This window comes from Anastrepha ludens, chromosome 2 (genome assembly GCF_028408465.1).
Source record: "Anastrepha ludens isolate Willacy chromosome 2, idAnaLude1.1, whole genome shotgun sequence".
NCBI lineage: Eukaryota > Metazoa > Arthropoda > Insecta > Diptera > Tephritidae > Anastrepha > Anastrepha ludens.
The window spans coordinates 60,102,794-60,129,081 of NC_071498.1; positions in this window are offsets into that span (position 1 = coordinate 60,102,794).

A 26,288-nucleotide genomic window follows, 5' to 3' on the forward strand; every position below is an offset into this window, starting at 1 on the left:
TTCTTTCTTCGACAGCCTTTGGCAATGCTCCAACTTAAATCCCATCAACCATCTCCATTACATCAACAGCTCAGGTCGGTTGTAGATATCTGCCCGTTAGTGATCTCACAATGGTATCGAAGCGACACTTTAGTGCTACTTGGGGAGTGCTCGACTGGTACTTCAACCATATCATTTACCTACATAAAGATATGTCAGAGTTTTTTTTCTTTTTTGGCGGGGCAACTTGCAAGTACAACACTCAGGCAACATTAAGTCCATTGTACTGCACTCGGGTTCCCTTTTTAATTTTCTTCAAATCTACTTGAAATTGAAATTCGGAAGAAATCTGAGTAGATCTTGTGGCGCCAATGAGCCAAGGTAGTCGCTTTTTAACACATCGATGCCAAAGGCCTCAAGCCGGATTCCTGATTCGAGCGAAGACCAGACAGACGCAAAGAAAATGGTCCGCCGTCTCATCCTTTTCTCCACATGCTGGACAGAGTGCACTGTCTGAGATGCCTACTTTTTTCATGTACTTCGCCCATAGAAAGTGACCCGTCATCAGTCCAACCAGCTGCTCCCTTCTGCTGAAGGACAAGGACTGTCCATGTGCATGCAGCCTCTCTCAGCTTGCCAAGCTTGCTAGTGGGTTGAAGTAATCCGTTTGCTCACCGTGGGTTTGATGGCTGCACAAGGGAGTGGCAGAACGGGCTCCGATCTAAAGAAGTTGACTTCAGAGTCCATCAGAGCTAAAGAGTCAGAGATCTCGATATAGTTCAGCCATGATTTATAGGACTCAACTACCTTTGAAGTGGTGGGAGGGCTGTCTAAGTCCATGAGCGCAGTTTTGCTGATGTCAGAGTTACTGCACCAACGAATGAGCGCATTAACAGCCGATTGCAACATCGTATTTCCCGTTGCAGAAAATGCTTCCAAATCAACAGCATTAGAAGAAAATTGGCAAACGGAAAACAGTTACTAGTGTTAATAAATAAAACGAAGAGTAGAGGTCCTAAAGCACTACATTCCGGCACCCTGAAGTTGCAATGAAATGTTCTGAGCACTCACCTTCAATCATTACCACACATAGTTATTGAATAAATAAGATTTCAAACATTGAGAGAAAATATAATGTAAACCGAGCAAGGCTAATTTAGGTAACATAATTGTGTGAGAAATTCTTCCTAATGAATTATTGGTACGTTTAGCTTTAAGAGGTTTTACTGCTAAGTTTCTTCTCCGATTTGTGGTGTGCACTTTAATGTTGTGCAATAGCAGCACAAAATAGTTTCACCAAGGGTTACGGTTTTACGACAAACGTACGTGTAGTTTATACCACCGTTGCATGGCAAATTGGCTTTATCGGAAATTGCTTCCTGGCACTCCGATGCTTTCCATGGCCTTCGATGGCCTGCCAAAAGTCAGCCACTACTAGAACAAAAATTTCATGTATTAGGAAGTTTTATGTTCGCCTTAAACTCCTACATAAATTTTATTGGATAAAGCAATAAATTTCTTACCTCAAATACTTGTACACTCAAGGAATTCCTGAAAGTAGACCACGTAGAAAAATCGAATTACATTTTCTCAACAGTTCGCTGTTAAATTTCAACAATGGGTTAATTTGTATTATAGTTAAAAAAAATAACTGAAAAAGTAAAAGAGGTCATGATATAATTTCAACTAAAAATATCATTGACTGCCTTTTTACGCCATTGAGTCTATACAATTAAAAATAGCAACGACTGAAATGGAGTAGAATAAAAATAAACTAATTTAACAAAATCGCAAAGAGTAATTAAAGTACAACTTCGAGAATAGGTAAAGTGGAGCAAAAACTACCGTTAACAATACATTCACGCCGCATGAAGGTTAGCCACTTTAAGCGTCGTGTTGCAGGCGATGAGCTGCGGACAACCATTGTTAACCGGCGAAAGGACGCGAACGGAATGTTAAATTAGCGAATGTGGTGAGGAGCACAAGAAAGGTAATCAGGAAGACGGATTGTGTTGAGGTAAATGAATAGCAATGAATAGCAAGGAACACAAATGAAAAATCGATGGCGTTAAAAAAAATTGCAAAGAACTTTAAAATAGCCACGTATCGAAAAGCAGTAGCAAAATTGTAATGCGGGGGCAACAGCAGTAAAAACAAAAACTAGGTAATGTAAAGTTTAAAATTCTATGCGCTATCAAAAACCCGCACGGATTTCTTTCCTGCGTACGATGTAATTAATTAGAAAGTTTTAACAACTACAACAACAAACAGCGTTTCTAGGTAGTTGAGCTTTATTAAAACTAAAAGTTTCATAAAATAACCGCAACAACAACGAGAACATGGATGTTAAATTGCAAAAAAATCAGAACTGCGACGTGACTTGAAATTGTATAAGTGATCAGTGGAATTTTCTTCCGCTCTGCTCGACTGAGTATCCATGTATTTGGCGGTTATGTGCAGGAAGGTGCAAAATCACCTCGATTCCATGGAGGAAATTAATTAGAGCTTGCCACGTATAAGCTAAATATGTTGGTAACGAAGCCGAGCGTAGTTTTTGAAGGCGTACACCTTCCAAACCACAATATTGAATTTACTGCTTTGTTAAGTATACAGGATGTAGTGGATTATGCGATTTTGTTTTACTTAAAAATATTCAATTTTTCGCGGCTTCTAATTGATTTATTCGAAAGTTGAAACATCTCCACTCGTTACGGGATACGATTCCATCCATGTGTCTACTTCGGCTGGTTTCCTGGTGATGATTTTAGGCTTTCTCTTAAGAGTGGATTGCTCGACATTCACCTAAAGAACCTGAAACGTTAATGGACTATTAGCTTAAAATCAGTCCTTCATGGTACTCCCACAAGTAGAGGTCTAACGGCGTCAAATCACAGCTTCAAAGTGGTCAATTGATATCATCGAGATGGCTGATAACGCGATTACCGAACTTGGCGCGCAACAGATCAATTGTGGCATGAGCTGAATTGAGTTGCATGGTACGTCATCCTGCTCAAATCAAACATCGTCCAAGTGCAATTTTCGGCCATAAAAATTATTTAACATAGCTCTGTAGCGCTCACCGTTGAACGGCAATGGATTCCAACACCATTTTCTCAGAAAAATGAACCTACACCGGTCCAAAAGCCGCTATATACTGTCACCCTCTCAGGCCGCATTAGCTTCTCGACGATCACTTGCGGGTTTTCTCCTTGTCCCCAGGTAAGGCACTTGTGCTTGTTACCATAGTCGCCGAGATGAAACTGAGCTTCAGAAAAAATGGTTTTGACTTATTTTCAATAAAACTTTTGTTTGAGCTACACAAAATTGACTTTAGAAATAATATTGCAATATTTTCGAACATTTTTCAATTCATTCGCGGGATTATTCGATTGAATTACTGTCAAATTTTCCAGCGGGAAGTAGCTGTCACTGTCAAAACATCCTAAGACTGGTAAAACCTCGTTGTGGGCCACCCAGTACGTATATTAAGGTAGCCCAATGAACGATAATTTTTTTTATGCAACGCCAAATTTTTTCTGTAACTAATATCTAAAAAAAATGTTGATATCCCTTATAAAAAAAATGTTAAATGTTAATTATTCTTATAGTAACCTCTGAAAAACCTCTTAAAAAAATGTTTAAAACTAAAGTTTATTCGTTTTTTTTTTAATTTTGGTACCCTTGGTTGGACATTTTGAGCAGGTAATAAAAGAGAATAAAGAGCAGTTAATAAAGGAAAATATAGAATTCCGATCTGTAAATAATTTATACCGAACTCCCGGAAAAATACATTTTCCAATGGAAATGCTATGGTAAGTTTTAAAGTGTTGGCGGCACTGGTAAATATTAAAAAAAAAAAGAATAATATATGTCTGGGTTTTGGCCATAGAACAAATTTAGGCGATAGAATGAAGGAAAACATTTGTTGGCCATCCTAAAGCATACCTAGAAATTTTAGCATTCCCTTTTTTTCCTGATTTGTTAGCTGTTGTGGCTGAATTATGCATCCCCAGATTCATAAAAATTTGCAAGCTCCTCTTCGCGAAATTCGTTATCAAACGACTTTACAAACAGAGTGAGTTCCTAATACCCGACTTCTTCAGTTTTATTCTATCAAAGATTGTACGAACTGAAGAACTACTAAATCCTTCAGAAGCCATCTCTGCAGAGCAGTTACTGGCATATGGCGATACCAACTACAAGCAGTATCAACAACTACGTCATTAGCTTTCTTCTAAAATTGATCATGAAATGAAACATACTCGTATACTACTGTGGGCAAAAAGTAAGGTGAATTTGGTTGTAAAATGAAAAATCTTTATTTATTCTTGTATATTAAATCAATTTCATCCCCTTCAAAATAATCCCCTCTCGATGAAATACACTTATGTCAACGATTTTTCCAATCTCCGAAACATGCCAAATAGTCCATTTCCGGTATAGCCATCAGCACCTTCTTCGATTCAGCTTTTATCTCCTCAATCGACTCGAAACGCGTTCCCCGGAATGGTCTCTTGAGTTTTGGGAATAGCCAGAAGTCACACGGAGCCAAATCAGGCGAATACGGTGGTTGCGGAACGATATGCGTGGAATTTTTGGCGAAATGGTCACGAAGAACGAGTGCAGTGTGAGACGGTGCATTACCAAGAGTTGTTGTCAAAAACCAAGAGTTGATGGCCCATAATTCTGGTATTTTTAGACGAATTGCTTCACGTAAACGACGCATAACGCTCAAATAATATTCCTTATTAACAGTTTGGCCAGGTGGAAGGAATTCATAATGCACCACACCACGAAAATCGAAAAAAACTGTCATCATGACCTTTATTTTTGAATGACTTTGACGTGCTGTTTTCGGTCTGGCCTCGCCTTTAGCACGATATTCGCTTGATTGGTCGGTTGTTTCAGGGTCGTAAGCATAAATCCAAGTCTCATCTCCCGTAATGATGCATTTGAGCTTGTCCTGATAGTCTGAAAGCATTGTTTCACACACATCAACGCGACGACTTTTTTCCAAGAAATTGAGAGTTTTCGGTACCAAACGAGATTTGACTTTTCGTAGTCCCAAATGGTCTTTCAAAATGGTTTTCACAGATCCTTCTGATATTCCGATCATATCGGTAAGGTCTTTAGCAGTCAAACGACGATTTTTGAGCACTAACTCCTTAACTTTATTGACGTGTTGATCATCTGTTGACGGCGATGGTCGTCCGGAGCGCTCCAAGTCATCAACACGTTCTCGACCCTCTTTGAAGTCTTTGTACCACTTATAAACATTTTTCTGCGACAGGGTCGAATCACCAAATGCCTTCTGCAACATGCTAAACGTTTCCGCAGCGGAAATTTCATTCCGCAAACAAAATTTGATGGCACTTCTCCGCTCAATCAAATCAGACATTGTAAAAATCTAAAAATGCACTCTTGGTCGTTTGGTAAACACAAGCGTAAATATATTACTGATAATGACATTCACATGAAAGTTGGCCCAGATGTTATTAACAGTGCTGCCAACTCATGAAAAAAATAACTAGAGCGAAATTTTAATCCCGCGAAGTTTGACAAATAAATTCACCTTACTTTTTTCGGAGGTGAGCAAGAGGAGAGAGAAAGCCAAACCATCTCCCTTCATTAAACAATCCGTCAGCGCAATCGTGCTTCAACAAACCCTTCACTGCTGGCAGCATAATTTTAAAGTGTCAGAATTCGCTTAGAAGGGAATTGGTTCTATACAATATTAGAAATCTCAAAAAGAATAGCTATGATCAACAAATGATTCTTGAGAATAAGTAGGCAATTGAAAAAAGATGTTCTCTCTCGACGTACGAAACCCATACTTCATAAATCTCTACAAGGCCCTTCCTAATGTGTAATGCAAAAGCTGGAACGATGATAACACGTGATGCACGGTCCTTAAAGGGTTCGAGAAAAAACTTTATGAACCTTCACGCGCTAATAACAGCAAATTCCGCAAACAACATAAGACTTACGACGTTACGGTCGCTATAGAATAAAGATCTAATGGCTTGGCGGCTCTAGCAGCTGAAATTAATCAATGCATTGCCTGTTAGAGTTGATATTGAAATATTAAAGACAAAAGCTTTCTCTGTGTTGAACAAATCAGAATGCGAAGGTATTACTTATGTATTTACTAGCTTTTTCTAAATTGCGCTCATAAACATGAGAAAGAAAGTACTGACATGCTTTTGTGAATAAAGTTGCTTCGACCAAACAGCGAAAAACCAGAGAGAAATGAAAATATGGAGAAAGGAAAATTCCTGTTAATAAAAGTCGTCGTGGCTTGTGCTTGATTATCATTCGGTAGGGCATTTGATCGAAAACCACTACGGGCAAGACACACTAAAAGATCGAAAAGGTTTTTTTCTTATAGCGGTCGCCTCTCGGCAGGCAATGGCAAACGTCCGACTGTGTTTCTACATAGCTTTTCTGGGTGTTTGGCGGAGTTCATCCTGCTGTGCATCTTGATGTTGTTCCACAAATGGAGGGACCTATAGTTTCAAGCCAACCCAGAACGGCAGATATTTTTTATGAGGAGCTTTTCCATGGCAGAAATACACTCAGAGGTTTGCCATTGCCTGCCGAATAGCGATCGCTATTAGAAACAACTTTTTCTCTATGCGGGAATTTAATCTCATACTGCCTTCCTTGATTTTTCTGTCAATTTTCTAAAAATTCTGAAAACAAATTGAAAATTTTGATTAAAATTTTTGAAAATTTCGTACAAAGTTTGGAACTGCAATTTATAGGGTTTTCGCGCACCCAACTACCTTATCTTCAGCACTTAGTTATAATCAAGCTGGCGCATTCTGAAGTATTAGATGCACTTTTATACTCGAAAAAAAAAATAGAAATGAAAAATGATACAAATTTTTTTTGATTTTATGTTTGAAAACGATAAAATTATGCTTCACTAATAAAAAAAATTATTCTTCTACGTTAACCAGTTCCTAAGATATGGACTACCAGGTGAAGCCCAGAATAAACAAGATTGAGCTAAAATAGAAACGATGGGAGTTTTGTTCTGCTGACTTCGAGTTTATTTGTTCAGAATAGTCCCCTCTGGTTTCATACACTGGTTTGAGCGATCTAAAAGCTTTTCGAAAGAGTGTGTCAGGTCAATGACTGGAATGTCCTTCAGGATGTCGGTACAAGCTTTTTTGAAGGCCTCTACGGACCCAAAAAGTGGGTTTTTCATAGCCAAATGCAATTTTTCGAATAGGTAGAAGCCACCGGAAGCCATATCAGGCGAATACGGTGAGTGATTGATGGTTAAAATGCGATTTCTAGTCAAAAAATCAGTCACAAGAGTGGATCGATGAGATGGTGCATTATCATGCAATAAGCGTCAGCTTCCTCCTTCGCGATATTCAGGGCAAATACGACGAATGCGTTGCATCGCATCAAACGCTTAAAACGCCAAGCGAGAAAATTAAAAATACTGGAAGGTTTGCAATTTGAACATTCGCTGTGTTAATTACCTTCTAACGCTCGCCAGTATTTACTGATACCAGTCAATCTCACTCTCTTTTATCGATTCCACAGACCTCGGTCCTTTTCACCATCACCGATAGCAATACTACCGCCCATCGCTTCTCTTTATTAGCCCTTTCGTCACTTTCTCTCGTCTTGCTCTCTTCGCAGTTTGAACCAAACCTCTGCGCAGCAGATAAAATAAGGTATGTGGGGGTCCAAAAATACAATACAGAAATAAATCGCTTTGTTCATGGAGGGAACTCAGCTCGACACTGGCTGCTTGAGCATCATACGAGTGCCTGTGAGAAAACTCAATTCAATCGCCTTACTTTTATTTGCCAAGAGTTCCTGAAGTTGACTTCTAACTGAGATTTAAATATCAACAAATAATATATGCAATTTACATAAAGAGCGATGGTCCAGTCTGGAACGCTGCAGAGCTGTAGCGAATGTTTTGCGACAAGCCCGAGCAGAAAATTGTAGAACTTTTTTCCAAAACTTGGTAGAAAAGACGTGCGGTTGATGGTCGGTATAATTACGCCACATAACCCATGGGGCTAGCATATGACCACCATTGGAATCATTGAGAACCCGATTTGCCTATCTCGCTTAGAAGAGGCGGATAGCACTGAGCATTTTTCCTGCCTTTGTTAGAGAAAGGCTATGAATTTTGGCTTCGATGTCATGAGGGCAAGTAAAATTCGTTCTCTCAAGCTGGTGAGTATTTTCAGATTTGCTAAAGAATCAGCAAAATTCTCACGAAACTAGCTATCTCCCTCTCTGTCTCTATTCTATCCTATCGCATTTTCTTTGTCACTTCTCTCGCTTCCTTCTTGCCTAGATTGACCCTTTTACTTTCCACAGCTTCGAATAGAATGGGCTTCTCAATGGGCAAAAACAAAAAAAGAAAAATGGTGGACAAACATATTTACTTCTTCATCTTTTACTTCGTTAAAAATTTTTTTATTCTCCATTTTTTCAATTAATATTTTTTTAAATGTTTTGCGTTTTAATTCATTGCACTTGTAACTTATAAATTCACCTCCTTAAATTGCGTAAACGATTTTCGTGTCAAAGTATCCGAACTCGATGACTTTTTAATCCTTCCCACATTCTCTCTGTTTTTTCTCAACTTTGATTTGCAAACTTATAATCCAAATCCCCAGTGGTCACTAAAAACTCATTTAAAGTCAAGAGCGTTCAGCCATAGCCTTTGCACTCTCCCTCTCTCTCTCACCCTCACCCTCTCTGGTTAACGTAACTGTTTACGTACGAGTATCTGTATATGCAAATGCCTTTGTGTAGAGACTGTGAGGCTTCTAAATTTAGCTGGGTTGGTAGCTTCACAGAATTTGCGGAGATATGCAAATGTAAGCGTAAATCAGTTAATAATATGAGAAAGTTTTTTTCCAAAATATAAATCGTTCTGTACATATACATACATACACTTGTGCTCATATAATTAAGTCACGTTATCTTTTTGCAATATTCGCAAAATTTTTAATAATAAATTTTTGATGATAATTTTTATATTAAAGGAGATCCCGAAAGCCCTTTAAATCTAAGTTCCAAACTTTGTACGAAATTCACAAAAATATAATAAACTTTTATGGATTGGATTGCCATCAAAATTTTTAAACTTTTTTTTTCAAAATTAAAAAAAAAATGTTTGCATACACCAATTTCTCGTCCATTAAATTTTAGCATAACAAAGTGTAAGTTTGAAGTCCCTTAGAAATCGCGCTGGTTTTTGGCAATTTTTTCATATAATTTTGAGCTTTTCTGCTATATAAAAGTCTTCCGAAGTCTTCAGAATTTGGATGCTAATTTGAAAAATATGGGGCACTCTGCAGTAAGGATAAAGTGACTAAATTATGAGAGCCCAAGTGTTTAACAGTAAAACTTTGTTAATCTTATTTGATACTGTTTTCAAACGAAGACAATGCACTTAAATTCATCATATAAATTTGGCTAATTTCTTTGTGCGAGTGCGTCTCACCCACTGACTTTCACGCAACGCCCCTTCATCATTCTGCTTAAATGCAATTTCTAAGGAAAAACAAATTATTCAACTTCATCGCGCTGTCAATTATTTCGTAATTAATATCTTTGAGTTGCCGTCTATACAAATTATTCACGTGCGGCCGTCTTTTAGGCGCACGCAAACCATCTTCAAATGTAGCAGACTTGATAAATAAATTACAAAGTGAGTAAGAATGTTTTCTTTGTAATTTGATTAAAAGTACACACAAAATTCCACGTCTTTCCATAACTGGTTTGCTACAGGTCGTGCATTTAGCATTCAAAAACTGAGAGCTGTGTTATGGTGGTTACACTGTGCAACTCAAAAAAGAATTATCAAGACAAAAACGTATGTAAAAAAGGCGAAGGAATAATAACTGGTATTCACCGTTTTTTAAATTAACTTATAATTTTTTGTAAGTGAAGCGTTGTGTCACAGCTTTTTCCTTAGTGAAAAGGCGTACGAACTCGCAAGTTCCTTATGTACATCTGTGGTAAGAATTTACTAAACAAATTTATAGCATGGAAAAAGCGCAGAATAAATGGTTAAATTCTACAAAAATTGTTTAGCTCCAGGTATACTTAAGCGTCGACATTGCACTGAGCAGAAATTCACCTCTTCCTTACTAAAGGAGTTCATTAAACCATAAATATACAAGTAGTAAAGGCTAGCAAAGCACACGAATTCAATCTAAAATAATTCGAAAAAACGTAATACAAATAAAAAAAGTATAATATAATAGTACACCAGAACCATACAATATGGGACTGTTCTTGAAGAGCATCTGGAGTATAGAATGACTAAGAGCAACTTAAAACAACTATAAGTAACACGAAAAGTGAAAAATGGAAAGAACTTCAAAACGACATTAACCGTAACCCTTGGGATATCGGTTAGAAGATTTTCACATACACCAGCACTTGAAGAGGCGCAGTTGAAAAACATTGTAAACTCCCTATTTCTGACAGGTGAAGCTGAAACGCATAAACTTGAGTAGCTCACTGGAAGTTAACCCCCAGCTTTTATGGAAGAGAAACTTAAAATAGACGCATGCACGCTAAAAAACCACAAGGCGCCTGTTCCTAACGGAATCCCGACCAAAATACTAAAAATCATCGCAAGCTCGCGGCCTCATTTAAGGCCCGTTTGGCAGGACGAGTGTTCCCTGAAAACTGGAAAAAAACAAAAGCTTTTTATTATAATTAAAGGTAAAGGGGATATCGACAGTCCATCGTTGTATTGCTTGCTTGATACAGCAAGTAAGCTATTAGAGCGACTTCTAACTTCTAGCTATTAGAGCGGCCTCATTTAAGGCCCGTTTGGCAGGACGAGTGTTCCCTGAAAACTGGAAAAAAACAAAAGCTTTTTATTATAATTAAAGGTAAAGGGGATATCGACAGTCCATCGTTGTATTGCTTGCTTGATACAGCAAGTAAGCTATTAGAGCGACTTCTAAAGACGCTTGAACGAATCCTAAAATGCGTGGGAGGCCTGTCAGACAGACAACATGAATTCAGATTAGGAAAGCCACAATCGATGGGATTGAAGACGCAGTGAAGAGTATCGAAATCGTGCATGGCAAAAATCATCATACCAGACACATTAAAAACGATTTCAATACTGCGAGCAGGAAAGAAATGATACAAAAATTCAAGAGAAGCTTCCATATTCGTTCCTACCGTATAAAAATGATTCAGAGCTTTCTGAAGTATCGCGAATTGATTTACGAAACGACAAAAGGACCATACCGGAAAACCATCTCATAAGGGGCACCCAAGGATCGATACTCGACCCGAACTTATGAAATGTAAGCTACGTCGAAGTCCTACGCATCGACATGTCAGTTGACTGTAACCTCGTTGGCTATCCAGATTATAGAGCGGCAGTTATGAATGAGTGGAATACAACAATAGCGCAGGGTAAGTAGAACCAAGTCATAATAAGGATGCAACACTGGCTCGAATGGTGTTAGCCTAGCTACTGAAAAGACGGAGTGAGAAGTAAACTAGAAAACACTTACTATGAGAAATTGACATGAGAGTGTGGTCTGAAACCATAAAAACGAAAACTGTTTTAAAATAGCGTTGGAAAGCAAATAGCTTTGAATGCCAAAAAAAAGAAGAATCAGCGTGGTGAAATCAGAGCACAAACAATCCAAAAGTGGCAAAGCAGATGACTCGCAGAGACTACACGAATAGGGGCACATACATACAACATTGGTGCAGCAGACCCCCGGAAAAGCACACTTTTACTTCCCGTAGTTTCTCTCCGTTCACGGGTTTTTAGGCAATACCTTTCCAAACTAATTTATTTCAACAAAAAAAAAAAGTTATTTCTTTTTGGAGCCAGTGAAAAAGCTATAGGACCTCAATATTTAGAGCAGTTTTGACTACTTATTGTTTTTTTCATTTTTATTTGGTTTTTATAAAAATACTTTTTTTATAAATACAAAAAAATATCATATAAAACAAAGCTTCAAACTTGGCACAAGATTCATAAAAACTCGAAAACTGTTAATCAGAATGTCGCTCTTTTCCGGCAGAATATTTAAAAAAAAATTCGAGTCCGCAGTTTAAGGTACATTTAATTTTAGTAGAATAAACGCAAGAATAAAGTGACAGAAAGTTCGGGTTGATTTTTAATAATTTTCTCTCCTGACGGTGTTCCGCATTTTCTCCGTATAATAACAGGAAAAAATTATCAAAAATCAATGAGAACTTTGAGCCAATTCAGACTTGAATTTCTTATATTAAAATTTGATGGACTATAAAATTGGGTGCCAAAAACGGCTTTATAACGGCTGAATGTATAACATAAAATTGTATATTACGTCATAAAATTCTGGTTCATATTCGTATTTATAAACATTAGAGTTCTGCATGAATGCAAAAAATTCGCCTATTGAACCATTTACAAATACGTCAGCTTTGACTTCATTCTCGCCCCAACAAATGAGCTTCGAAGTCAGAATCAAATCACCCGCAGCACTAACTTATAGGCATAGAGTTCACCCATTCTGTTTTGAATGAACGCTGTGGTATGTGTCTCTGCTATGAATTCAAGTCTCATTCATTTATGAAATGGTGTGAAGTTTGAATGATTGAATCACCGAAGTTCATGAGTGATTTCTATGTGGAATGAAGCATTAAGTAATTAATAATATAGAGTCACAATCACTCAATTCGAGTTCTATAGATGCAATCGGGTGAAAAGAAGAGGGAAGGCAAATATCTGTATTACTTACTCATTGAGTGAACCCACCGTGTGAGCCAACAAGTGTTCGTTTCTAAAGAGAACGAATTTAAAGTTGCTTGAATACATTTGTGTCACATATTTTTAGTTTGCTGTGTTAAGAAAGTATTTTTGCTTATTTATCTACGAGAAACTGTTGCCATAGTTTGGTACAAAACAAAAAAATGCCCAGCTTCTTGCAGTAACCAAAAATAAATGTTCCGCTATATCATCCCCTGTTAGCTACGTTCTTTTCTTTGTGTTACACGCTTTTAGGCATTTTTGCACTTTTTCACCTTTATATTTGCATAAAGTGTGCGTTTGGTTGTTTTGTGCATTCCTACAAAGAAAACCCTCATAGCACCAAATCCACCAGTCACCAACAACAGTAACAATAACAACAACATTTTTAAAAATATTTCAGCCCTAAAGCACAAACTGAAGCGAAAAACTGTATTACCACTGTTTTGCTGCTGCCAAAATTATTCTTTTTTGGCTTCTTTTTGGCAAGCGATGCTGTGAAACTATGTTTTTTTTTTTAATATTTTCTCCCCCGAATTATACTGTTACTTATGTTGCCTATTTACAGGCGATTCATTTTGTTATTGCGCATTGTAGCGTAGTGAAAATGTTGAAAGTGAAATGCTTACCGGATTAGGCAGGCATCAGCTGTAGCAGAGTAGCGGCATGAACAGCAAACGAAATTAAATTATTATTTTTATGGTGGCTGTCTAGGAAAACCAAAAAGAAAAAATTTGAAGCCATCATTCATGCGCTTCTTATCCACCGCACTTTCATTTTTAATTGGTGCAAAAATTTACTTTTAACCTAAATTTTTCGTTTGCCAAGCAAAGGCGTGTCTAGCAGAAGGCAGTCTTTATATTTTAATTTACTTTACTCCATTCCGTCCACCAACTATTCATTACTTGGTCGTTGCATAGTTACAGGCATTTATGCGTGAAATTTTAATCCCCGTTATATCCTTATTGCCCGTCTGCTTTCGTATTGCACGCCTTTTAGCTGGCGAATCCCGAGTTTTTGCTTCAAATTTTGCCAGCATCTATGTATGGTTGTGTGAGAGGAGAAAGTGAGAAATATTATTTTTTGCATATTTTGGTGCGCGCGCAAAATGTTGCCACTCGAATTGTTCACCTAAAAGAAAATTAATTAATGAAGTCACTTTTGCGTTTGTAATTAAAAGTGTGTCATTTTAAAATAAAAACAAATGTACTAATTAAATTAGAAAATATATAAGCTACCGGGCATGCATTTATACATTTAGGGATCCGAGCTTATGATGTGATTTTCAGTTTTTATTTTTTATTTTTTTGTGTTTTAAAAATCTGAAAAAGTTCCGAAGCAAAAATCAAATACTTCGCACAAAATATACTGCATACTCTAAAGCGATTTGTACACACGCACACATATACACAGGTAACAGTAATTGAGAAAGTGAGTTACCCTCCAAAGGCGTACAAAATGAAAGGCGCAAAAAATTTTAAGTGCGCAGAATGTACGGCATGGAAAAAAACAAAGAAAAAAAAACCATAAAACACCTCAATTGTTTTTGTGAAACCAGAAATTTCATTTGTTACGATTTTCTATTAAGTTTGAAGTATTCAAATGTAACTAACAAACAGAATTACATAGAATTTTAAAATTAAATTACATAGAAATGCTGCTGCTTAGTCTGTAGGCAAGCTGATTAAGAAAAATTGATAAAATCTACTCACTTAGCGTGACTGCTTGCACAGTAGCTCTCCGCATACAACTTCCTGGTTACCACACCACATTTTTCCGTATTAAAAATGCGCGCAAAAGTATGCTTGATAAAACTCGCCTTGGCCTTCTCGTCTTTGTGTCTACCACAGGCACAACATTGTTCTTCAACCCAGGCACACTAATGCGTTAGGGTATTGTAGCTTACTTGGCATAACGGTTTTTGGTAGCAGCATAAGATAATTGGGTTGGATCTATATATTTTTACCAAAATTTTAAAAATAATAATAGATATAGGCATCAAAATTTTCAGAATTAAGAGGGCAACTAACTTAGACAGGTCTTATACTCTTCCTGAGGCGAGTGTTTTGCAAAAGTGAATAAAAGGATTTTTGTTCAATGAAAAACTTTAAGTTTTCTCCATAAAAATTTTTAAAAAGTTTATTTTATCCTAAAAAGTAAAAAAAAAAAATATTAAGAAATCGAAAATATTTAACTTCAAAAACTCTACATCATAAAATTCAACTGGGGGGGGCGCATGGATGTAATGTGTATGCGCCTATCGTGATACCGTTACTTTTTCTCAGCGAATTTGACAATACCCGCTAATTTCCATGACGTCGCACTGGTGCGATTGGTGATCAATGTGCCCAGATTAACCTTTTCGTAAATTGATTTAGCTTTGTTTTGGTTCTCTAGCCTCGGAGTTTTAGTTTGTTCTTTTTGAAACTTTTGAACCACTTTTCATTTAAATGGGATGTTTATAATTATGCGTTTGGTATCATTGTTAGTGTTGGTTAATCGTATTCGTGTGTTATTTGTATGTGACATTTCTTCACTTTAGGTACATTTTTTTCCAAGTTTATTCTTCTTTTTCTCTTTCGAGCACTAAAATTTTTTCCTCGGAACTGCTGCCTAATTTTAGATATAAAAAGGCACTATTTTGGCTCTTTAAAGAGAATAAAAAATTTGTGTTGAATTATATTACTTAAAGAACTTTGCGTGCGTGACAAATTCTTTTTACCGAATGTGTTTTTTCAGTCAGGGTTAGGCACAATAAAAAATGAAGCAATGGAAAAAAAACATTGTTTAAAAAATCCATCCTTGTATTTAAAACTTATGTTAAGAAAATTTCTTAAAAAAGGCCAAACAACACTTTTGGGACTATGTAACAATAGAAGGTATTCCTTTTTCAAAAACACCGTTGTGGTTTCTTCGATAATGTCTGGTATTTTTTTTAATTTTTAATTTTTGTACTATATGTACAATAAATACAACTCTTCGGCTATAGTTCATATTCAGTTAATTCAAATGTTTTTTCAAATGTATAAAAAGGTTTTATAAGTGAAGAAGAGCTGAGAGAAGTAGATCCAATATTCCTGCATAGCCTCAAAAGGAACGAAAAATTAGATTTGCAATTGCATTGAAATCTTTTCAGCATCAGCTATATATGCAAAAATAGCCGTTTTGCTTTTCTATTCGTACTTTCTTTAATTATACGCATTTTTTTCACTTACGGTTTTGGTTGCTTCAAATTAAAATTCGTTTAAATCCAAGTTTCAAACTTTATACAGAAAATTTAAAAATTCTGCAAAAAAAGAAATTCACAATATTTCGCATTATGGCTATAAAAAAGCACTAAATTTATTGCAAAAAGCAAAGTGTTTGGCAACACTGCAATTCTACTCATTTTGACATCACTCACTCTCTTATGGGCGCAATTTTATTTCTATTTATCAATCTTGATATGCAACACTGAATAAATCTGAAAATTATAAAATTATTTTCAAGTTTTTTCGCTTTACTTCTTATTAAATATGCTCAAGCCTACAAATAAACCCATATTTAACAGCATTGACGACAATACTAAGTTACTTTGATCACTTGACATGGAATTACTCATATGCAGCTCAGGAATTAGGTTGAGCTGCCTGCAGAAAATTTCACCAGTACACAAATTGCAGATTGAGGTCTCCTTGTGAAGCCAATTGTATTAAAAATCTCACTCCTCTTTCGAGCAACCCATGGAGCAGCTGCCATATTTTCAAACCGCTCACAGCACTTTAGTTATTTGAACCCTTTTCCCGAATGCTTTTTACTTCTTCCACAAAAGAAAGGGTAATTATAGCTTCAATAATACTAATTAAAAGAAGCTTCATAATCAACCCTCGCTTCTCTCCATAACTACTTTGATATAATTGGCCTTTAAATAGCCTCAATGCTGTGAATAGTTCAATCTTATTCAGAGTGAATAGTTTTTTTTTTTTCAATTACTTCAGGTCATATAACATTTTTACTAAATATTATAAAAAAATTAAAGTCAAGAAATGAGTATGGCCTTTACTCGCTATGTTTCTTGTCTGTTTGTTTACCCCAGCTGCCTAATTCACAAGTGTGAAGTCTGTCTGAGCTCTTAATTTTGCTGTGTCTTGTACATATATGAGACTAATAAATATTCAATGACTTATCATATGGAAATACTGCTACAGATCTCATATAATTTTCTTTTACAAACATTTAAATGATAACATTCGCCGGATACAAAAAGTTCGATTCCACCCTAATTCTACTTAGACCCTCCTCAGTACTCTTGCATTATTTCATATTTCGCAATTTTATTCCCTCCTCCACTTTGAGCCAGTAATGAAAAGTGAACGAAACATGCTTTAGCCGGCCGGCAAAGTAAATGCGGCTACCGAATTGAAGTTGAAAGCAGATTTATTAATATTAAGTATAAAATGAATTTAACCTATCAAAATTCGTTTCGAAATGAAGATGAATCGTTAGTTTTGAGATTATGAGAAATGAAAAAAAAAAATATTTTTTGGGAAGAAAAATTTTTAGGCTTATTGCCAAAAAGTATGCAACGGAATAGTGAAAAAGTTAAGGTATTAAGGTCTTGTCACAAATTTATAATATGAATTATTGATTTCTAGGATGGCCCGTGTGCAAATATCATTTTAAGGCCAGATTACGGGAATAATTTTGAGCAGGACAATAAAGTTAATATTAAATGGAATAGAAATTCTGAAAAATTCTCAACTCTATAATAAATAAAAATTATATATAGGGTGGGCCATGTAAAATTTGCTTTTTGAGTCGGCTATAAAAAAAACTAATCAATATTTTTTCCAACTTTTTTCTTTATTTTGAAGATCGAACATAGTTATTTATGAATGAAAAATAATATCGGTCAAATGACTGCCTCGACTGATTTTACAGTAGGCCATTCGATCAATCCAATTTCTAAGCACATTTTCGATTATTTGAGCTCCAATTTCATGAATGGCAACTTCGATTTCGTGTTTGAAAGCATCAATCGTCTCTGGATGGTTCGCATAGCATTTTTCCTTAACGACTCCCCACAAAAAATAGTCCAACGGGTTTAAATCACAGCTCCGAGATGGCCAACTGATATCGGAATTTCCGCTGATTATTCGGTTTTCAAAAACGGTGGCCAAAAGTTCGAGTGTAACTTTGGCAGTGTGACAAGTTGCACCATCCTGTTGAAATCAAATGTCGTCCATGTCATCTTCTTCAATTTTTGGAAACAACTCGTTGAGCATGTCACGGTAACGCTCGCCATTTACTGTAACTGCGGCTACTCGCTCATTTTCGAAAAAAATGGCCCGATGATGCCGCCAGACCAAAAACCGCACCAAACAGTGACTCGTTGTGGATGCATTTGCTTCTCTACAGTAACGTGTGGATTTTCTGAGCCCCAAATTCGACAATTTTGCTTATTGGCGTAGCCACCGATGTGAGAATCAGAAAAGAAGACTCACCACTTTGGAAATATTTTTTCAATATTTCCGATATTTCAATTTTGTTCAAGCGTATAGAGTCCCATTTCGTAAATGCCAAACCTTTGAGTAAATTACGAACACATTCCACATGTCATTTGTGTTACCATTCCCAAGAAAATAGGTGGTTCAAAAAGCAAACGCTATATGGCCCACCTTGTATAAAAAGATATCTATTTAAAGAAAGGTCTTAAATACAATTTATTATTTTCTAAGAAATATTAAAGAAATACACTGATTTTTTTCGGCGAAGGTTTTTAACTCCTTTGGACCTATGATTCTATTGAGACTTGAAATAAAGGTGAAGGGAAACGCTTGGGTACCACAATAACTACTTAATGGAACGTAGTGAGAACAAAGAAGTAAGAAAGTATGAGATTCAGCTGATTTTAATTTGGGCTGGCTGTTAAGTTTTAGAATCAAATGAACTCAGAGACCATTGGAGTTATAGTTTGTAACTTTAAAAGGACGACCGTCCTGATGTTGTTCCTCAAATGGAGGAGGGTTGCCATTGTCTGCCGAGCGGCGGTCGAGTTTTTTCTCTCAATTGGTGCTGCGTGCCTGGTGTTCCGCACCAGAGCACTTCCTAATTGCAATCTCGAATTTGGCCATTCGCTGCGGCGGCCGCCTAAGCTACTTTTAAATAATCATTTTCCATGGAAGAAGAGTCCCCATGAACAGATGATATCTCCTAAAATATTGCATTTGATCGTTTTTCTTGCTCACTAGGGAAATTAATCATGACGAGAACTGAATTTTGATCCATAGTTGATACTTCATTCCCTATTGGCTTATTCTTCCGGCGATATCTCAGAAGTTAATGAGTTGATTTTACTGAATTTTATTATTTAAAGTGGTACTGCAAGTTGCAAAGAGGTACTAAGTATAGTAAGATCTCGAACTTCTCTTTCACATCACCTTTCCACCAACTTATTAATGTCCTCTTGTATTTTTTTCAATGTTATTTAAGCGTGAAGTGACCAACTGTTACTTCTACCTACCTACCTAAGCATAAAACGTCTCATTTGCTGGTGTGGATTGAGATTGAGCGTTACTACTATCCAATTGCTTTGAGCTCTGAAACTTCTGATAAGGTAACGAATACTTCAAACAAATTTTAATATTTTTGTATGCGTATATTGTTTAATATTTAATAGGTTTAGCACCTCGGCAAGCGATAGAAACCTCCAAGTGCCATAAACAGCTTCACATAAAATACCGTCTGCTATTCGGAGGTAACATGAAATTCTAGGCGTCTTCATTGGTAAGACAACTTCAAAACGCTCATCCCTTATTAGAGCAGATCTTTGGCCAAATACCAAAGAACGCGCCAATTGAATATTCACAAATATCTAAAAACGTGGGCGGAATATGGAGTAAAATCCATCCGGCACGAAGTATTTCTGGGATTATGCCCCTTTATGTATATTTTTCCGTATCGGCACTCAATTCTAACCTGGGCTTACAAACCTTAAATCACTCGGATGGTCCCTCATAAACTATTCTATACCCAGATATTTGTGTCTGTATTTTGACTATCTGATCCGTCAAATATTTGGCTACGTTTTTTTCAACCAAAAAGACTTTAATGCTTGATTAGTTCTAATCAGTATAAAATATTCCACTGCCCAACGAAAGTAAAGTGAGAAGTGCGAAATTTCATTGAAATTACAATATTATTTTCTATTTTGCATACTTCGCGCCTATGCGAAGTAAAAGAAAATATTTGAAAATTTATTTCACTTATCAAAAAACACTAAGAACGAGACCGTGAACAGATAATTCAATAAAATCGCACCAACAAAGCAAAGGTCAATGCGAATGGCGCGTTGGCACAGCAACGATTTAGTGGTGGATTTGGCGGGTGAAGCAATAAAAATATGCGCGCGGCTTGAAATAATTTCAATTGAAGTTTAAGCTGCTGCAAAGTAGCCAAAATCCCACAGACGCAAAGAAAAAACCTGGATGGTAGAAGAAGGTGGAAGAAAAAGAATAAAATGAAAGCAAAGGAAACAAAAACAACTGGAGGTTAGTAGCGCAAAATGTTGATTAGTTCAAATTTGTGGGGGAAAAAATTCCGAAGATATTCTGGGGAATGAAAAGAAAGATAATAATAATAAATAAAATTGCTAAGGCTGTAATCGGCAAATAAAAGCTGGGCAAGTGAAAATAGGTAGACCATAAAAGGGAGCGCAACAATTTATGGAATGAAATGAAGTGATATTTTTATGGTCGCATCATTAATGCGTTTGACCAGCTTGTGGCTCACGAGGAGGGTCATGTACGAGTGTATACCCAGCCCAATCATTAATTAAAATATAATATTTCGAGCTTTTTATGCTTAACAACTTATGTGCATGCATTTGGTTCTTCGGCCCTTTGTTGAAGTTGTACAGATTTAATGGCTTCTGTTGTGCAAGCACCAGGTGCCAAATCCTGTTGAGCGAAAAAAGATGTTTACAGTATTGTTTTACTGAACTGAACATATTGAAATAGTGAACGTAGAGCGCTAATTTGAAGAGAGTAGCCGAGCTCGAGTTCGAAAAAATGAAAAAAAAAATCAACTAATGCTGAATCCTACCAACTGCTTCCCAAATATATTACATTGAATACTGCGTTCGAGCGCATATTGGCGGGAAAATTATCTTTTTTTTGGTTTTTAATTTCTTCCCACGATCGTTGAAAAAGGTTCACATTCTGGTTGATAGAGTTCTCAGACCACTAAGAAGAATTGATAATTTGTTGTCATTGTTGTTGTAGCAGTTCATCAAGCCCTTTCCGTATGGTGTAGTTATCGATCGTCATCGTCTATCTCATCCAACGGTAGACCCAGGAAATGTACTGTTTCGATAGATTGGGTTCAGAGGCAGAAGAGTGTTAGGTGAGTGGGTTCAAGAGGGCATATGAATAGGTGGTTAGTATCGAGCGGGGTGCATTTACATACCAAACATGTATTAGGTATTTCGGAGTGAATCCCAGATGAGTAGGAGTTTAACCTGCTACAAAAACCAGAACATAATTGAGTCCAAATTAAGCGGGTTTCACGAGGTAGAGGCAGCTGAAGGTCTTTGTCTGCGATGGGTGATGGCTGGACTCCCATGACGGCATTCGTGGTCGGGAGCTTAAAAGGGTTGTAAGATACTCCCGATGAATGGTATTTTATTAAATTTTCAGGAATTATAGGGATGTTGTTGCACTTTACCCTTATTCAATCGTCATTCAAATAGTGAAACCTTCTAATATGCAAGACTAGGGAACGCATATAAAAAATCTTTGGCAGTATGCTCGCCCCATCTTAAACTAACTAAGTTAAGCACGTTTATAAACGCCTCAAGATGGTCTAAAAGGGATCCCGTAGTGTAAAGAAGAAGTTCCAATGGTACCACAACGGATCGGCGACAGGTCTAAGTGTATCATATTTGTAGCCACTAGACCTACCAACCTACTTACTTATGCTCGCCATCGTTCAAGTTGCAGGAAACCCTCTTCTTCGAGCATTTTTCGAAGAAAGTGTCTTGAACTACAGTTAAGAGAGAGGAACCAGTATGCACTTATTTCAACTGAGGTACTAAGCTCTTTGCTATAATCTTCCTCCCTCTCTTTGATTTTGTCTAGATAGATTCACAGGTGAGAGTCCATTGGTCCCTTTGCTATAATCTTCCTCCAACTCTTTGATTCTATTTGCAAAGATCCACAGGTGAGAGTCCATTGGTCTGCTCTTCGAAATAATTCACAGATATCTATTAAAACTATTCTCATGCGAGGAAGAATTTTAATTAAAACATTCTTATCTTTTGGTTACACCAATCAGCTGCTTCGCCGAGACTATGCCTAAACTTCTTCAGATTCTCGATCTCTCTATAGACTGAAATGCATGGTGCTATGTAGGGAAGGGAAGTAGAGTGTTAAGTGAATTTTTATTCATTTCCAAAGCTCGTTATGAACACTATCCGGCGCTCCTACGCTCTCCCTCATAGGGTTAGCGATCCAGCCTCCCGTTTTTTTTTTCAAATTATTTCACACGCCGTTAGTTCCTGCTGTAACTTTGTGCCCAACCCATAAGGCATACATACTTGAACTCGACTACCCAGACCTGCTTAAAGGCTGCGAGAAACCGTGAACTCGTCTGTTTTCTTATATACTAGCACTCTTCTAGTTCGTGGAACTCAGTACAAAATTGGAGATGCGCTGTTGAAGAATGTCTTGCATATTCCTCATGAAAAATCGCATAAGCTAGCATTAATCCTAGAAATGTCAACTGTCAACAAAAAAGGCTGCTTTTTGATGAGCGGCAAACAAATTACTTTCAAGATTTGTCGCGATGTTAATTAAGTCATTAAGTCTATCTCATGGGAGTTACAGATCACGTTTGGATCATACATTTTTAACCAAGCGTGTAGTTTTTTGAGCCAACGATCTAAGATGATAGGAATCTTATCATCGCTTAGAACAATATCATTTTCCATGCCATTTCCGTCGGCGAATTTGTCAGTCTTTGCGATCTTGTAATCATGGCTCTTATACTCTAACTCAACTGCAGCTCTTTCTTTCAATGAGATTCTCTAACGCCTGGCTTCGGAGCATTTTAAATGGACATATGTCTATATGTGGAATATCCGGACGTGTCTTTAGCGATACCTGTAGCCCACTCTCCCTCTCCTTCCTCTTGATATGGAGATTGTAGGTATGCCCCTCTTAATCTACAAACTGCGTGGTTCAAATAGTATGGTCCTTTCAGTCCTCACGAGATACGTAGATAGTCCATCTAAATGTTCAAAATGGGGCGTCAGGTGCACGAAGGCACTAGTAAATCGGTCAAGGAAAAACGTATCTATGTTAGTTGCTTTGATCACAGGCCACTGTCTTCTAGGCCGACTGTAATTAATTTCGGCTGTTGCAGAAGCTGGAAGAACGAGGGAGAGGAAGAGTCCGTCAGACATCTTCTCACTAACTGTGCCGCGTGGCATACCACTAGGTTTAGACACTTTAGCTCATCGTTCTTAAATGATACGGATTACCTCAGGGATGTCTGTGTCAGTCAGATCAATGGGTTTGCAATTAAAACAAAATGGTTTAACGAGGAGTAAACTGGTACTGTGCTATCGTAACGGATTGGTAACGATCTAAGTGAGTTTTTTGAGAGACCGACTGCCACTTCTTCTTACCCTACCAAATCAATAGCGCGTTAAATGTACTTTGACATCAATTCGATAAGAACGTTCAGTGTTAAAAATTACTTTTTCAACAGTCCCAAATTTAATGAAATATGTACCTTCTTATATCACTATATCGGGAAAATGGAGGAAAGAACCACAAGAATAAAGATAGGGTGGGGGCGTGGAGATTGAATAATTTGAAAATCAAAAAATCTCTACTTCTTCTTCTTAATTGGCGCGATAACCGCTTACGCGATTTTGGCCGAGATTAACAAAGCGCGCCAGTCGTTTCTCTCTCGTGCTAACCGGCGCCAATTGGACACACCAAGTGAAGCCAAGTCCTTCTCCACCTGATCTTTCCAACGCAGAGGAGGCCTTCCTCTTCCTCTGCTACCACCAGCTGGTACCGCATCGAATACTTTCAAAGCCGGAGCGTTTGTATCCATTCGGACGACATGACCCAGCCAACGAAGCCGCTGGATCTTTATTCGCTGCGCTATGTCTATGTCGTCGTAAAGCTCATACAGCTCATCGTTCCATCGTCTACGAAATTCGCCATTGCCAACGTGCAAAGGTCCAAAAATCTTACGCAGAATCTTTCTCTCGAACACTCCAAGCGTCGCTTCATCGGATGTTGTCATCGTCCAAGCTTCTGCGCCATACGTTAGGACGGGCATGATGAGAGTCTTGTAGAGTGTTAGTTTTGTTCGTCGAGAGAGGACTTTACTGCTCAATTGCCTACTTAGTCCAAAGTAGCACTTGTTGGCAAGAGAGATTCTACGTTGGATTTCAAGGCTGACATTGTTATCGGTGTTAATGCTGGTTCCTAAATACACGAAGTCTTTTACAACCTCAAAATTATAACTGTCAACAGTGACGTGGGTGCCGATACGCGAGTGCGCCGACTGTTTGTTTGAAGACAGGAGGTACTTCGTTTTGTCCTCGTTCACCACCAAACCCATTCGCTTTGCCTCTTTATCCAGTTTGGAGAAGGCAGAACTAACAGCGCGGTTGTTAAGGCCGATGATGTCAATATCATCGGCATACGCCAGCAATTGTACGCTCTTATAAAAAATTGTGCCTGAGCACTAGTCGTTTGATTTATCTTCCAGACAATTTCTTCCAAGCAGCTTGAGCAGGAGATTAAATACAGATTGCAATATTTTATTGAATGTTGAATAGAATCTATCCATGACAAAAGACATTAGGGTAACTGCGAAAGAAACAGCCTTGAGTAGTGTCTCGTGTAACTATTTGGCTTACTTCGGCGATTCTCAAGGAACCGTTAATGTTTCTCTTATGCAACATGTTATCGATCCAAAGAGTAAATATTGAGTGAAGCCCTACAGTAACCATAGTGGAGTGAAGGAAATTCAGCTTAATATGGTAAATACACTCGAAGTGTATACAACTTCAGACCGCTTGCGCAGCTGATACACGGCTTCAAACTCCGACAAACAATTCCGCGGCAGTCCATGTGCGTTTCAACAGGACTCGGCACCGTCTCACAAAGCTCGAATGAATCAAGAATGGTTAAAAAACAACGTTCCGAACTTCATAACGTCTATACAATAGCTCTCAAATTCACCAGACTCGAATCCGATGCATTCTTCTCTTGGAGTCATTTTGGAGAGCAAGGTCCGAACTAATAGATTCACCACTCTCTAGGTGCTGAAAAAAGTTATTGTCCGCGAGTAGGCCAAAATTTCTGCAAGTCACATTCGGGTAGCTTGTGATTCGTTTCTGGATCGCCTCAAGTCCATAGTCAATGAAAAAGGTTGTCATATCGTGCAAAAGTAAATTGACTCTTAATTTCGTATTAGTTTCACACATTTTTTTTTATCATACTTTGAATTGAATAAAACAAAGTTTTCAAACTAAATTTATGGCCTTTTTAATTAGTTACACTTCGAGTGCCGAATCCTGTGGTTACTTCCACAAGCGAAAAAGAAAGACCTAGCGATTACCTTCTGGTTTAAATTACAAACTAGCATATCAGTATTGTAAGCTGAAGTTTATGCTTCCCTTCTATTTTTCTTGCCAATTATGCAATGGACAATTAAAGTTGATCAGGCAAGTCCATTTAATCTAATCAGTCATGAATTTTCTACTCCACAACACTTCAAGCTACGCTGTCTCTATCGCCTCTTTGACACCCCTTCGCCTTATACTGCTCACACGCACCAACGTAAGCGCCCCCATACACCCGTATCAACTGACACAATGAAAAAACGATCTACGATACGACGGAATGGAACGGTGGTGAGAATTCATTTACATGGGGCTCTCAGTAGTTTCATTATGTCAGCTGATACGGGCGCACGTTTACGTTGGTAAGTGTGAGCACCATTAAGGGGAAGTAATGCTAGGCCGATCGTTCGAAAATCTTTCACAGTTTTGTGGCCTGTCTTTCGTACTTTGAACCCGGACATCACACTTACTTTGCTCCTTATTTTCTTGCCTCCCTATAGCTTTTACCTATAGCTTTACCATGGTTTCTATTTGAGTTGTTGTTAGTTAAGATACTTAATGGCTATTGGCTTTGAGGCTTAAAAGTGGTTATATTCTATACATTGCATAAAGCATAGACAAGCTGTATACTTCAAGTATCATACCATATTATACTCGCCTCTCATGCTGCATAATATCATCCCACTTTTCAAGCTTCCGTCGCGCTTAGCTCAGTAGATTATCAATTTTATACGATTAAATGCTGCCAGTGAGTGCAAAAAGTTACTTACTATAAATATACGAGTAAGAGCAACAACCACATAATTGCGCTGCTACACCAAGCTCTGGTTGAAATAAATATGTGTTGGTGTGCGTTGGCATGTGGCAAGCGGTTAACAACAGCTGCCACACTATAAACACAGCTTATTTAGTGCT